Raw genomic sequence first — 12600 nt, 5'->3', positions numbered from 1 at the left:
GGTTCACTCCCATTGATCACTAAATGAGAAAGTGCCTTATATCTGGATCTCACCTAGGCATTTCCTCAATTGAGGTTCCTTCTTCTGATGATCCTAGCTTGAGTCAAATCAACACAAATCAGCAAATACAGGGTCTTTCTTGACTTTTCTCCTTACTTGTCATCACGATCACAAAAGACATTGTATAATTACCCTGTTTCTTATCTATTTTCTGGTCTATAACCCTTATTAATCAATACAAATTTTACATCTCACTCACCAGTGTGTTCCATCATATAGAAAACATCACTTGATAATATATATTGGTTTCTCAATGAGTAGTGAAAGAGCAGTTTCTTCCTAGTTGTGAATGATTCTGCTGACCAAGTTAAATTTCAGTTTAATTCTGTTTTATAACTAATGGCATTGATCCTGAAACACCTTCTTTAGAAGCTTGAGGCTCAGAAACATTTGTTTATAGGATCGTACACATCCATCTGCCATGTGGTTGAATGCTTCTTGATTTGAACTACCCAATGCCTAAACTGTACAGTCAAACATCAAACAATCAGATATCCACATCATCTCTTCTGCAATACTTAATACAGAGATAGGGATTGATGAGTGAGGGGAAGGTATAAACAGGATGGTTTGCTGTAAATGTTTTACATGAGATTTCCTATAATACTTCACATTTGCAGAACAGCAATGAGGCCATTATTATCATTAATTTATAATATACATAACTGTGTGTGAGAAAAAGTGAAGGATATACCAAATAAACCATGGTTATCACTGTATGATTTTTGCTCTATGAAATCTTATAACAATGGCTTCTGATTCATATCTGCGACCACCTTCATCTGCTGACTACTTCTTATTTCTTTAGAACACAAGATATATTGCTAATTCTCTGAGTCAGCCAATATGACTACTGCTTCTGGATGTTGTGAACAGGCTACTTCTGTAAGTACTGCACCTTGTAACTCACAGCTTACTGAGGATACAGTAACTTGATGAATTTGAAATTACAAAAACAATCATCTATATTGGCTCCTTCTTTAAAAATTATATTCTGTGACAGTTTATTAAAATTGTGAGAATATGATTCTTCATTGTGAGAGCTGTTTAATTATTAGATATTAAACTGTGCAAAGGAGCAAACACATGTTCATTAAACTAATCTTTCTTGTCCTTTTAAAATTATTATTATCATCATCATAATCAAAATTATTATTGTGTGTGTTTGTTTGTGAGTGAGTGTATGTGGATGTAAATAAGTATGTGTGAGAGAGAGTGTGTGTGTGTGTGTTTACAAAAGGTTCTAAATTCTGTTTCCAGGTATTTAGCTCAGGATGTCAGCCCTTTGCAGCAGGTGTATTTTAACATGCTGACCCATTGCACTGGCCCATAAACTATTTTGAACTTGAAAAATAAAACAGACATAATGATATTTTAATTGCACAAAAGATGACTAATCTGTTTAAAATATGTTTTAATAAATGCACATATAATTAACCTATTCTATGAATAGCTTACTCTATCAAAGTTTTCAGAGATTTATCATCTGTGTTTCCTCAGAACATCTGTTAACACTGCTGTTCTTGACTTGTTGCTAGCCTCCACTGCTCTTGCCATTATCATGTGTGTTCCTTCAGAACAGCCATTAATGCTGCTGCTCTTGGCTTGTTGCTAGCTTCCCCTGCTCCTGCAATTATACTTGCATCTCTACACCAGCCAACTTAGCTGTTTTTATTCTTTTAGAGTGATTTTGGAAATTTAAGAAAGCCCTTGGTGCTCAGTCTGACAAGTTTGAGGTTTATACTATAAATAAATTAAAATGATTGATTTTCAACCAGGGATATAGGATGCTATTTGGGAATGAAGCTGTATGGAATTCCTTTATTCTCCAAATGTTGGATCAACTTAGAAAAAAAGAGACATGACAGGATGTAAATGACAGGATGTGTATTACACCCAAAGAAACTGGTTCAGAGAAGGTGGATGGAAAAGGAAAAGATACGGAGAAAGCTGTCAGGGTCTCTCCTAGCATTTTCTCCTACTCTTGTATGAACAAGCTGCTTCTCACCATTTGTGGGAGGGTACAGAGAACAGAAAGGTGTTAACTGCAAAGATTTTATGAAACAGCTGGGAAAGTTGTTTAGTTATTAATGTGAGGAGACTTGGTATTGTGACAAAGAGCAGGGACCTCTGAAATCATTTTTATTGTTGCCTCTCTGAGAGGCTATACATTTTTTATAATTATTAATAGAATATTGCATTAGCTGGATACATCTTTGTTTCTGTTTTTGTGTGTGTGTGTGTGTGTGTGTGTGTGTGAGTTTTTGTGGGGTTTTGTTTGTTTTGTTGTTGTTGTTTGGGGTTTTGAGACAGGGTTTCACTGTGTAGCTCTGGCTGTCCTGGAGCTTGCTTTGTAGATCAGACTGACCTTGAACTCACAGAGATCCACCTGCCTCTGCCTCTCAAGTGCTGGGATAACAGGTGTGAAACACCACTGCCCAGCTTACATCTTTGTATTTTTTTTTAATTTATTTTATTTATTTATTTATTTATTTATTTATTTATTTAGGATTTCTGCCTCCTCCCCGCAACCGCCTCCCATTTCCCTCCCCCTCCCCCGATCAAGTCACCCTCCCTAATCTGCTCGAAGAGCAATCAGGGTTACCTGACCTGTGGGAAGCCCAAGGACCGCCCACCTCTATCCAGGTCTAGTAAGTTGAGCATCCAAACTGCCTAGGCTCCCCCAAAGCCAGTACGTGCAGTAGGATCAAAAACCCTCTGCGATTGTTCTTGAGTTCTCAGTATTCCTCATTGTCCACATCTTTGTATTTTTAAGCACTAGAAAATATGATGGCTCTAATGAATTTTCAGTGGGATTAGAGCCAGACTGACTTTCTTCTTCGTCACTGTGTCAAGTCACAGCGACTGAATTTTCTCTTTCTAGGGTAAGGCCCTTAAACATTTTCCAATGTAAGACTCTATATTTATATTATTTTTCAAACTCATTGCATGGCTTACATTCATAAACACAAAATTCTAAGAAAAACATTTTTGCGGAAAAATAATAGACTTGTGTTTTTAGCTATTTAGACTTTAATGAAAATTAAACAAAAAGCAGTAAGTGTTGCCAATCCCTACTATGTCCCGCCTCTCCAGTTATTAAGCATCAATGTACTTAACTGTGGCAATTGATAATTCAATTTTTCAATTTTAACAACTCGCTATGAACCTTAGCATACAGTTTACATAGGTTTCCTCTTTACATTGTACATTCTATGGGTTCTGACAGATGTATAACATTGTAAGTCCACCATGAAAGTACCTAAAATAAATTGCTTTTCTACCTTACACTTGAGTTTGGTCTACTTGTGTGTCTTTCCTCACTTCCTACCAACTCCTGATCCCCAGTAATTTTCCAATATCTGTAATTGCATCTTTCTCTGGGTATCCAGGGTTTGGATTATATGATATGTAGCCTTTTTTATCAGTTTCAATAATTTTCTTGACTTGGCTCCTTTCTTTTTACCTTAAGTAGCATCATGGCAGCATATCACCTAATGACTTCAGTTTGATTATTCCCAAGAATCAGATCACATGGGAGGGAAGCTTTTCTATTTGTGTTCATTTGGTGTTTTCTACCCCATCCCCAGCCCCTGGATATGTTGCTAATTTGGGTCACTATACGCACTTCTCAGGCTCACAAAGGAGGGGGTTAATTTTTTGAAGTGTCTTTCCACTGTATGTGCTATGCCATCTGATTAAACAAGTCTGTGTGTGTCCTACCCAAAACATGTCTGTATGTGGCAGCGCTGATTTCTGTTCTGTCACTGTGTGCAGCTGAGCCATACCCTACTCACCAACTGCTCCTGTGCCAAAGACTGATGTACTTCAAGGTTCATATCTTGTCTGAATGTCCTGTATACTCTCTTCAAACACACACACACACACACACACCACACACACACACACACACACACACACACACACACACACACAATCATTCTTGGTCTTTTCCACCTTGAACTTTTCCCCCATCTGCCTTCCTTTATTACCTCCTTTCATCTTTTCCTCCTTTCTTTCATTCCCAGAAATAAAATTTGAATTCTCAAAGCAGTTAAGTTTAGTGGTCTGTGAACATCTCCCAATGCCACTGATCCATCTTGAAGTCTATTTTTCTTTCATTGCACTCTAGTTAAGTTATCATTTCTACAAAATTTGGGGGTGAGTTTAAGATATTGATTTCACCCTTTGATAAAGAAGCTGGCTGGACTGCTTTCCCGTACGCAGACCAGCTAGTGTCCAAAGAGAAACTCAGCCTTGAAGAAAGGGATGAGATGTCTTGGTCCTGAGGCTAGGGCTTAATGCTGAGTTTTCTTTAGGGCTGGCAGAATATCTTCAAAAGCAAAATCTGTGCGATGAAAAAAAAAACAGAATTTAGTCACACAAGATCCTAAAGGAGCCTATAATTTGTGGAACCCATTTGTTCATGAGAATTCAAAAAAACCTTTGGCCAAACTCTAGTTTGCTCTAAACACCATCTTTCACTATTCATGAAAATTAAATAACGTGTTATTTATTTAAAATTATGTTTCTTCTTTTTGCCATCCACACTTCCTCTGTATTTCACAATATACATCAGAGGAGTGAAGTAAAGGTGCAGTTCTCACAGGTGATAAAACTGAGACACAAAATGATCAGCTGCAGCCCCATTTCTGCAATCCCACACCCCCGCCCCTACCACCCCTTCCCTCTCTCCCCAGTGTACCCAGCTCACAGGAGCTTCCATGACAGCGGCGGTCACCATCAGAGTCAGCAGCTGAGCATGTGATGGTGTCAGGTCAGGGGGTCAGAGCAGCAAATTTAATGACACAGCTGGGAAAACTTAAAAGCCTGCTATCAGCTGGGTCATAAACAGAGGTTAATACTACAGTGCCATTTGCCACTTTCCCCAATCCACAGTGAGCTTCAGGAGCATCAGAAAGGTTCTGTCCAGGGTTGGCTTAGGTCTGAGCAGGCGGCCAAGTTAAAAATGGAAATTTCGATCCCAACGAAAAGTTCAAAACTTCTCAGTGAATCCCACATGACCCTCAACCTATCCTCACCTACTAATTAAAACAAACAGATATTTCCAGTCAGTTCATATGAAAGTGGTGTTCTGGTTCTCCGGCCAGGTGATTGAATACCACTTAACCATCAACCAGTCCTTTTCAAAGTACCGTGTTTGAAACAGGGAAGCATTACCTGCTCAAATTTTAAAGAATACTCCCACTGCCAGCCACTAAATACAAAACCTCAAGGGCCCATCATGGACCCTACTGTGCACTATATCTTTAATTCCATAATATATGCGGTTTTAAATTCAACATTTATTTTTAACACCTATATTTTAATGAAACATGAAACATAAAATGAAACTCCAGTCTGCCTTGTATGAGCACGAAGAAAAATCCTAATTACCTGTTTCAAAAGTGTGAAGCGCTTTCTAATTTTCCAGCAGCCGGCTTCCTTAGACAGCACTCGGTGTTAGAACTATTTATGCCAATTGTGCTATTTCATGCATAAAATTACCGCATTATTGTTGGAATAGATGCCAGAGAGATATCTAAGCAGGGCGCAATCACCTCACTTTCTGTCAAATTGGACTCCTGAACAGTATCATAAATTTTATTAGAAGGCAAGGGGCTAATGACAGCCAATCAGGGCAAATGCTGATAAAATTGCTGCATTTTACATTATAAAAACCAGATGATATTTTTGTCAGAGGGCCACCTTTTTGTTTTATTAAGGATATGCCATGAAAACAATATTGTAGTCGCATAGGATATTTGGGCAAGCTGCTCCCCTTGCCCACGGTGGGGTGATCTGCCTCTTGGGGTACCCTGGCAAAGATGTGTCTGGCAGCCTGTGCTCATCACTGCTTGATTAATGGGGATAAGATGGAGAAAAGCAAAGTGCATCCCCCACACCTGGGCACCATAGTTCACCTGCTAGCAGCTTTATTCGCTCAGGGTCTACTCTTTGGGAAACAAATATTAATGTTCCCCTGTTCTCAAGCCCTTTATTGTGCTATAAAAAATTGTTTTCGATTAACCTGCCAATTGAATCTGGAGAGCTGAGTGGATTTCATGACTCCCTTGCTTCTTCCTAGGGGTTTGCAGCAGAGTGTCGGGTTACAAGGACAATGGAACAGAAAAAGGAGCTTTGGGCAGAACTCTAGCTCTTATTGGTGGCACTCAGTTCTGTTTCACCAGGAGTGGCAATAGTCTCCATCATGATTTGGAGACTAAAATGTGGGACTTTGGGCAAATAATTCAGTCATCTGAAATTCTAGTGTCTTTTTCTCTAAAATAGTGATATGTGACATAGCAGTCTTTGAGGTAAACTTCCAGCTCTGAAGCCCCAATATCCCTACACAGTGCACATAAACACACAAACACACACACACACACACACACACACACACACACACACACACACACACACTTAGATAAATATGTAATCCTCCTACCTTTGTCCCTATAGCCACTACTTACCTGAACTGGTATCAGAGAGAAACACTGTCCTTATCAGAATGAAGAGAGCAAGAGCTGGGTGGCCTTGCCTTTTGTTACTGCTCTATTCCAGGAAGAAAACCCTATAGGGTGGCAGAGCCCTCTGTGATCAGCAACTGCTGATAATAAAATAAATTATTCACTTAAAATCCTTTCAGACTGTCTGAAAGGTAACACAGGTATTCCGTGAGTTTCATCTTTGGAGTGGGTCACAAGGCTATCAGGTTAAAGGGGCAACTTGACTCTACTGCAGTAGGCCTTATGTGGTCTTGTATCACACTAGATTCAAAGTTCTCAAAGGAAAGCCCCTATGTTCTACTAATCTATATATTCTTAGTGTTCAACACTAAAAACAAACAAACAAAAAAACTGGAGAGTAATCTTAAAACCCAGTACTTAGTGGTTATGGATGCTAGAACATGAAAAACTGTGGGCTGATTTTTGACTGAACACCTCATGAATACTACCTTCCAAAGTTAGTACCCTGATTTAAAGTGGTGCTGAGGAGAGATTCCAGAGCCTCATACATGCCTAGCATTTGCTGTGACCACTCAACTATGTCCTCCACCTGAGACAGCTGCTGCTAAAGCAGAGAACGCACCTTAGATACCAAACAGATGTGTGCTCATGTGTCTCCGGTGAAATCTCTGCTTAGCCATCACCATGAATCTACCTTCAGAAACTACACATTGGTTTGCCTCTTTAGCTTACCTCCCTCAAGGGACCAGCAATGGCTGATTGTTCCATGGTGTTATAATCCATTGATCAGAGCTACCAATTCTTACTTTGTTTGAAATAGTCTGAGAAGTTTGGGGCTGTATATTAACCAAATGAATTTATTCATGATTAAATAATACATTAAAGTTATGTAAATCAAGCAAAATATGTCATATACAGTAACAGATTAAGTCCCATGACTAATGGACGATGATCACGATTCTCAGATAAGCTGTCATGGTTGCCATGGATTGTTCTGTGTCACTGAAGCTGATAGCCAAGGTGCTAAAGGGACCACGATTTTGCTCTGCATCTGGGGTGACAGAAAGCAAGCAATTGTGCTTAGTCCACTAAGAATCTCCTGTATGCCACCTCCCTCACCTGATTTCTAGGACTAGCAGTTTCTTGGCAGGAACATCAGCTACAATCTAAGGAATCTGAAATCTCCAAGCTTAGAGTCTTCAGATCTTGCATCTCAAGATGTTACCTCCATCTTCTGTCAAGATACTATATATCACTGCCTCCAGAGAAAGCAAGGTATTGCCCCAATCTTCCAATGAGACAGAGATTTAAACAGGAACATAGATTGAAATATATTCACAGAGAAATACTCAGAAATTAAAGAAATCACGAGTTCAGTGAGCAAGAGAGAACACGCAATCCCCAACTAAAGTGAGAGCAATAGCAAGGCAGCACAGTCTCATTATGAACACACAGTTGCCCATCCTCAGAAGATTTTCTAATGACCTAGGAATTGCTCCATTAGGGTTCCGTAATTATTCCCACAGTTCCTGGCACCTTTTTACCCAGCTTAAAAACAGAGTATGAATGACTCCAAAATGCATTAACTACATTTGAAGTACTGCACCATTCAAGTGGAATACCGGTGTAATTCAAAGTAATGAACACTTAACTATGGATGCGGCAGTAGAGCGGTGGCATCTCTAAGGTCATATTGACCGTCAGGTTGTCAGCTATTAATGCCTGCCTTAGAGGAAGGAGATGTTGCCTGGAGTAGTTCAGAGGGCTTAGGTCATCTTCTAAGGACAGCGACTGTTATTGGCAGCATTTTCACAGTTTCTACATAACCAAGCCAGGTGTGAACGTAGCACATTTGAATATTCAAATGCCCTGTAAGTGATGTGTACATATGCTCCCTTCTTCCTCTCAATCACTGCTTGCATCTCAGCCCTGGCTCTCTCAGATACTATTTTCAAACCACAGCTCCCTAACTATATTATCCTTTATCGCAATCCCAGGCTACTGTCTATTACAATGCTCTGCTCTCATTTTTAATACACTTTTAAACAAAATAAAACTATATAATTCCCATAACTTCCTTCAACCTAATGCGTCCATATCTTCTTTTAAACCTCTCTTAATGTTTCCCACAACTCTCAGGTTTATAGCCTCTTTTCCTTTCTTATATTTTTGTTACACATATGTTTATATGAGTATGCACAAATATATCTATTATTACCTGCTAAGTCAGTTTTTGTTGTTTCCGCGTATACGGTTTCAGGGCTGATCACCCTGCACTGGACAACCAATAAAGGTGATCATCCCTGGGAGAGGCTAATTCTCCTTCCAGCAGGATTAGTTACTTACAGTTTTTGACCTGGAGATGGGGCCTCATGAAATTTTCCTTTATACACTAATATGCCCATTTATTCTGTCATTGTTCTGGTATTGTTTATGAAACCTTTTGTAGGAGTGTTTTACAGTCAACTTCTGTGTATTCTGGCCCTTTTGTTGTGCACCTGACGTCAAAATGGAAGCTGTCAGCTGCATGGTAATCAATATAGCCTGGCTCTAAGGTTTAAAATCTAGATGAAACTAAGCCCATCAGATAGCTAAAATAGCAACACAATTTAGCATGAATTAATCCACGGAGTCACAAAAGCTTGACAAATGAGTGTGTCTCACAAGAACTGAGTGAAAGGTCCAGGAAGTAGGGTCCAGGTGCTCACTGGGAATCAAATACCTCACTGGCCTCCTTGTTTCTCTCTCGCAGGACCCGATGCTAGTCTTTTGATTATTTAAAAAAAAAAAGGAAAGAAAGAAAGAAAAGAAAAGAAAAAGAAACCTGGCCGTGTCACCTCAGTGGCTATAAATCCCACTTATACACAACTTCTAAAGATTCCTGTGTGTGTAATACGACTCCATATGTGCAAGCAGTGGACAGGGCATGATACTAGATGAAGAGACATCAATCTGAACAAATGTACAGGACAAAGAAGCTTTGTGCTTCTGCTTTGGGTGGGGGTTTACTATTGTAAATTTTAGCCTGGAGTATAAGTGATAAATGTTTTAACCTTTTGGAAAGAACACTAATGAAGGCTATAAATTAAATAGGTGATGGGTATGTGAGACTGAAGAACTACAGAAACTTTTATTTCTAGAAATAAACGAAATACAAAAAGTATTTTATTAAACAGAATTGAGATGAAAATGGGTTTATGAAAGCAAAGCTGGCAATGTGGGCAGATTGTGCATGGGAGAGGGACAAAAGGTGATATATTTATGTATGCCACAGCTAGCATTTCTATAAAGTTATTTTGTGATCTCATGAGGCCTCGGGCGTAACAACATAACATTTGAATTCTCAATAGACTAGAAGTTTCATGACTCCATACGCATGCTGATTACATGAAACCTTGGTAATAAACTCAGGGCGAGGATATCTTAAAATCCTGATTGGTTTATAACCTTGCCATCTATTCGTGTCCATTTATTATCTTTTATATAAAATCAGACATCTTGAGTTGTCGCTGTTGCTGCATCTACGGGTTGAAAGCAGTAGAGTGTGGGCCATAGGGCCCTTTTTGGAGACAGAATATAATACAAGAGATCAGCAAAGTAATAAAAGGGTCTGAGAGTTCCATCCCTAGGAAATGAAATTCAGTTAAATACAACACCAAGATTTTTAATAAAGGGATTGAAGTTTGCAGCTCCTGTCCTTGAAGATACTAGCACCAGATGAGACTTTGTAATGCAGACCTTGAGTAGAAAGGGGAAGGATACAGAGAAAAAAAAGAAGAGTAATAAATCTCTAAAATTTGACAAGTGACAGATCTTAGCCTGGTTACCTGGTTATGCGAAGATTTTAGTAGATTTTTCTGTCATTCACAGTTCTTATTCATAAGAATTTTATTGTACTTAAATGACACAAAGGTGGCCCTAGTATATTTGCTTTGCAGAATAGAACATTTTCAAGTCCAGCAATCAGCAAGCAATGTTTGTAATGTTTTGTAAAGACAATGTTTTATAATTGACCTCAAATCATGGGTATGGACACACACAATTATTTTCATGCTTCAGAATATAATAACAAGCAATGAAAACTATATAGCATTAGTACACTTTCCAGCTAAACGTTTGAAGTATAATCAGCTCCCTCTTAAGTTTAGACTTCTTTTGATTCTTCTAGTTCTCTCTCTTCCTCATCTCTTTGTTCTTTGTGCTATTTCCTTTTTTTTTTATTCTGCCATCTTCCCTTCCACATGTGTACAACAGTAGACACTTTTTCTTTGTCCCTCATAAAAGGTCATCATTTTCTTTCTAAAAAAGGAAGGAAGGAAGGAAGGAAAAGAAAAGGAAAGAAAATGTAAGAGGATCATGTTGCTGAGCCACTTAGCAAGTATTTCCTTTTTATCTACTTTTTTAAAGTTGTAATTAAAATCAAGACAATCAAAAAAACATAGGAAAAATATAAGGTGGAATAAACTAACACATTGATCAGAAAGAGTAGAGATGTTAATGGGGTTTCTACAAAGAAAGATTATAAGTGTGGCAAATAGATAGACAACTAGTTCTAAGTTATTACCACAATCTTTATGAATGAAAGAAATGAAAAGTTTTAAATATGTGTGCATGTATAGTACATGAATCTAGAAAAGGGACAATTTTATTAGTAAAGTTATTAGTAAAAGGAACAGGAGCAGGTATTAGGGTGAACACAGACAAAGTACATGTTCTTCCACAAGAATTCAGGTTTTATTTGTAGATTTTGTTTTTGTACAAAGTTTGATCAACCAGGGCTTTTCTTAAAAGAAAGTGTTAGTTCCTGAACCCCAAGTTTCTGTTCCCAGAAATGCCTACCTCATTCTATACCAATCTTTCCATATAGTTGAATAACATCTCTCTTCTAATCTCACCCAGGAATTATTGTTCTTGGTTGAATTTCTGAGAATCTGAATTTTCTTACTGATTCTTTGCATTTTCAGATATATGGGTCTGCATCCTTCACTCATTCATTTTTGCCACATTTTTCACATTAAACCACAATTTGGCATTGCTGCTGAGTAGATAATAATCACAGGGAAATTCACTTAGAATATGAGTCGAGTCAGGAGTAGAATTTTATGCTTATTCATGAGTGAATATTTGACTCTGTATTCCAATTGCTCAGTGCTCTATGTACCTTTCACTAATGCACCTGAACTTTCCCAGGGAAATTGAAATCTCCCCATTCAGTTATACAATCCAGCTATTTGCTAGGTTTCATCTGAGGGTTTTTCCACAGTCCTCCAGGTTAGAGAGTCTTCCTACTGTGGAAAGTGAGCAATTGTTTCCCTGCCTCCCTTCACAGTTACCCTGGGAATCACATCTGTTTCTCTCTTGTATTACAAATCCACTTCTAATGTTTCTTTCTTTTCTCATTTGTGTCTACTAATTCTCATGGGCATATTAATCAATAACTTCCCAGGAAAAGGATAAAAAGAGCAGGCATTCCCTGTGAATTTCCCCTCTTGTAGTCTTGGTTGTAAGTGTCAGCTTACTCTTTGGTCTTCACCTTACAGATAAAACCTTTACCTTTACTACAATCTTTTCATTCATGATCATTTTAAAAATGGCCTTATTTCTCTCTGAAGTATAAAAGCTTCTTGAATCTTCTCTTAATCCCTGACATCAGCACAATTTCATCTAAATCCATGGGTACTTGAGGGAGCCATTGAATCTAAACCCAGTTTGCTGGACTTTACCTACTTTTCCAGATTCCCCTTTCTTCTCGTGAAATTGCAATTAACCAAATTTAGATCTCCTTGACTTATTAAAGTTCTGTTTATAGATTTCAGTTTAAGAAATATTAAGGAATTCATCAGGTATGAGGAACCTTGCAGTGAGATGTTGTGATATGAGCGGCAGGGCTAAGTTCCTGGCACCTGGCCGCCCACAGGGCTAGCTTTATGCCCCGAAATAATTACACGGAAATTGTATTCTTTTAAACACTGCTTGGCCCATTAGTTATAACCTCTTATTGGCTAGCTCTTACATATTGATCTAACCCATTTCTAATATTCTGTGTAGCACCACGAACTGGCTTACCAGG

The sequence above is a fragment of the Microtus pennsylvanicus genome, chromosome 4, assembly GCF_037038515.1.
Source record: "Microtus pennsylvanicus isolate mMicPen1 chromosome 4, mMicPen1.hap1, whole genome shotgun sequence".
In the NCBI taxonomy this organism is placed as follows: domain Eukaryota; kingdom Metazoa; phylum Chordata; class Mammalia; order Rodentia; family Cricetidae; genus Microtus; species Microtus pennsylvanicus.
The sequence above is the reverse complement of the archived record's forward strand: the minus strand, read 5'-3'. Positions refer to the sequence as shown.